The sequence below is a fragment of the Salmo salar genome, chromosome ssa16 (genome assembly GCF_905237065.1).
Source record: "Salmo salar chromosome ssa16, Ssal_v3.1, whole genome shotgun sequence".
NCBI lineage: Eukaryota > Metazoa > Chordata > Actinopteri > Salmoniformes > Salmonidae > Salmo > Salmo salar.
This window is the reverse complement of record NC_059457.1, coordinates 16876184-16880136: the sequence shown is the minus strand read 5'-3', so window position 1 is coordinate 16880136 and position 3953 is coordinate 16876184. Positions and strand designations below refer to the sequence as shown.

General features: G+C 45.7%; 1 pseudogene; it reads left to right on the top strand.

Moving 5' to 3' along the window:
- The first annotated feature begins 320 nt into the window (after nt 1-320).
- Nucleotides 321-3320, top strand: LOC106573395 (tubulin alpha-1C chain-like; annotated as a pseudogene).
- The last annotated feature ends 633 nt before the right edge of the window (nt 3321-3953 follow it).

The window sequence follows — 3953 nt, the reverse complement described above, 5'->3', positions numbered from 1 at the left end:
TGTTGACTCTGTTAAACTGTTTCACTTTTTGGACAAGTGTCTCATTTTGAAATCACATTCCATTTGTAGCTGCCGAACAATGGAAAGCTGAATTGTTTCATAACAAAGCAAATATATAATGGCCTTTTCAAATGGTACCGCTTGAGCTTTTCTCTAGAGTTATGTTTGCACTAATATTTAGGTAATCTCCTAAAAAATGTGTTATGAGACCTACTTCCCTGTAAGTGAACCTCAATAGTTGGGCTACAACATGTAGTATAGCAAATTGAAAATAACTGATATGGACATGGAATCCAATTATTTATTGTTGCCAGAGGGAGTGCATTTCTGTACACATCGGCCAAGCAGGTATCCAGATGGGCAATGCATGTTGGGTGTTGTATTGCATGGTTTCCATCCAGATGGAAGAATACATGAGTCCAGAACTGCATCCCTGGCTGACTCCTCATTTGGTACCTTCTTCAATGAGACTGGAGGCAGGGAACATGTTCCCAGGGATGTCTTCATAGATTTGGAGCCTACAGTTATGGGTATGGAAGATGTTGATCATGCTATTCAAATGTCATGGTGTTCATCGGCATGTAATATCTAGAATTTTGTGCTGTGTAGTTTTATTTTGTGCCTTTCTGCATGTGTCAATATAATTTATTCTAGATGAGATAAGGAACGGACACTACCGTCAGTTGTCTCACACTGAACAACTCCTCAGTGTCAAGGAGGATGCTGCCAATAACTATGCACGTGGCCATTACACTATTGGAAAGGAGATTGTGGAGTCTGTACTGGACATGATGAGTAAAATGGTGAGTGGCTCTAAATGTCTAATTGCAAGTCCCTGTATGGTTATATTTGGATAAATGGTTTAATGTGTAAATTTTCTCAGGCAGATCGATGCACTGGACTACAAGGTTTCCTAATCTTCCATAGTTTTGGGGGTGGGACTGGCTCAGGCTTTGCTTCGCTGTTGATGGAGTCTGTAGATTACGGCAAGAAGTCCAAACTGGAGTTCTGTCTACCCTGCGCCCCAGGTGTCTACAGCAGTTGTGGAGCCCTACAACTCCATCCTGAACACACACGCCACTCTGGAGCACTCAGTTTGCTCTTTCATGGTGGATAATGAGGCCATCTTTGACATATGCAAGCGTAATACACTGCTCAAAAAAATAAAGGGAACACTTAAACAACACAATGTAACTCCAAGTCAATCACACTTCTGTGAAATCAAACTGTCCACTTAGGAAGCAACACTGATTGACAATACATTTCACATGTTGTTGTGCAAATGGAAAAGACAAAAGGTGAAAATTATAGGCAATTAGCAAGACAACCTTAATAAAGGAGTGGTTCTGCAGGTGGGGACCACAGACCACTTCTCAGTTCCTATGCTTCCTGGCTGATGTTTTGGTCACTTTTGAATGCTGGCGGTGCTTTCACTCTAGTGGTAGCATGAGACGGAGTCTACAACCCACACAAGTGGCTCAGGTAGTGTAGCTCATCCAGGATGGCACATCAATGCGAGCTGTGGCAAGAAGGTTTGCTGTGTCTGTCAGCGTAGTGTCCAGAGCATGGAGGCGCTACCAGGAGACAGGCCAGTACATCAGGAGACGTGTAGGAGGGCAACAACCCAGCAGCAGGACTGCTACCTCCGCCTTTGTGCAAGGAGGAGCAGGAGAAGCACTGCCAAAGCCCTGCAAAAGGACCTCCAGCAGGCCACAAATGTGCATGTGTCTGCTCAAATGGTCAGAAACAGACTCCATGAGGGTGGTATGAGGGCCCGACATCCACAGGTGGGGGTTGTGCTTACAGCCCAACACCGTGCAGGATGTTTAGCATTTGCCAGAGAACACCAAGATTGGCAAATTCGCCACTGGCGCCCTGTGCTCTTCACAGATAAAAGCAGGGTCACACTGAGCAAGTGACCGACGTGACAGAGTCTGGAGATGCCGTGGAGAACGTTCTGCTGCCTGCAACATCCTCCAGCATGACCGGTTTGGCAGTGGGTCAGTCATGGTGTGGGGTGGCATTTCTTTGGGGGGCCGCACAGCCCTCCATGTGCTCGCCAGAGGTAGCCTGACTGCCATTAGGTACCGAGATGAGATCCTCAGACCCCTTGTGAGACCATATGCTGGTGCGGTTGGCCCTGGTTTCCTCCTAATGCAAGACAATGCTAGACCTCATGTGGCTGGAGTGTGTCAGCAGTTCCTGCAAGAGGAAGGCATTGATGCTATGGACTGGCCCGCCCGTTCCCCAGACCTGAATCCAATTGAGCACATCTGGGACATCATGTCTCGCTCCATCCACCAATGCCACGTTGCACCACAGACTGTCCAGGAGTTGGCGGATGCTTTAGTCCAGGTCTGGGAGGAGATCCCTCAGGAGACCATCCGCCACCTCATCAGGAGCATGCCCAGGCATTGTAGGGAGGTCATACAGGCACGTGGAGGCCACACACACTACTGAGCCTCATTTTGACTTGTTTTAAGGACATTACATCAAAGTTGGATCAGCCTGTAGTGTGGTTTTCCACTTTAATTTTGAGTGTGACTCCAAATCCAGACCTCCATGGGTTGATAAATTGGATTTCCATTGATTCTTTTTGTGTGATTTTGTTGTCAGCACATTCAACTATGTAAAGAAAAAAGTATTTAATAAGATTATTTTTTTGAGCAGTATATTTGTGTGGAGTGTCCATTTTATACCAATCTGCCCAGATTGTCTCAATCACTGCCTCCCTGTGCTTTGATGGTGCACTCAATGTGGACCTGACAGTTTCAGACCAACCTGGTACCTTACCCCTGTATCCACTTCCCCCTGGTCACTTAGGCTCCCATCATCTCAGCAGAAAGGGCCTATCACGTGAAACTCTCTGTTCCTGAGATCACAAATGCCGGCTAACCAGATGAAGTGTGATCCCAGGCTTGGCAAGTACATAGCTTGCTGCACCGTGGTGATGTGGTGCCCAAAGATGTCAACGTATCCATTGCCCACATCAAGACCCGCAAATCCATTCAATTTGGTGACTGGTGTCCCACAGGATTCAAGGTGGGGATCAACTACCTACTGTTGTGCTTGGGGGTGATCTGGCCAAGGTGCAGAGAGCTGTGTGCATGCTGAGTAACACCACAGCTGTTGCAGAGGCTTGGAGTCGTTTGGACCACAAGTTTGACCTGATGTATGCCAAGTGGGCCTTTGTGCACTGGTATGTGGGTGAAGGCATGAAGGAAGAGGAGTTCTCTGAGGCCAGAGAGGACATGGCTGCTCTGGAGAAGGATTATGAAGAGGTGGGGGCAGACTCTGGTGATGGTTGTGAGGAAGATTAATACTAAATTTGCCTCCAATTAATTTTTATACTTCAGCTCCTTGTCTAATTATAATAACTCCAAGCATTTAAATTCTTGCTTTTTTTTACATTGGATTTCTTTATGTATGATGGTTTGGAACTTGGCAGATGTGGCTGTGTAATTGCAATAAGGTCCTAGCAGGGTGTCTCAACTTTGGGCGAGGGAGGCTAATTTGCATACTCAAAGAAGATTAGCAATTGACATGGCAACAAGCATTGTTGGTATATCTGCAAGTAACATTTTGTGTGCATTCAGACTGCACCTGACTGTATTTAAGCTAAAAGGTGTCTCTAAACTGTAAATTGGGAGGATTAACTTCATATCTGACTAGTGTAAATCAAGCATTGCCAATGGGAACACAACCTGCATATGGAGTATGCCTTACATTGTCCAATATTTGACTCTGATTAACATTATTGCGAGATGTGCCGTCTGCAGTGTCAGTATATAACTGATACATTTCCCAGTTCTTTGTAGAGACGCATAACCTTTCTCAAAGACCAATAAAATGTATGGCTAATAGGCCTATGCTGGAAAATTGTGCCACCAGACTGAGCCTGTCAAACTTTGTCACATACGTGTGTCGCAAAATGCTTGTCATGACACAATGTA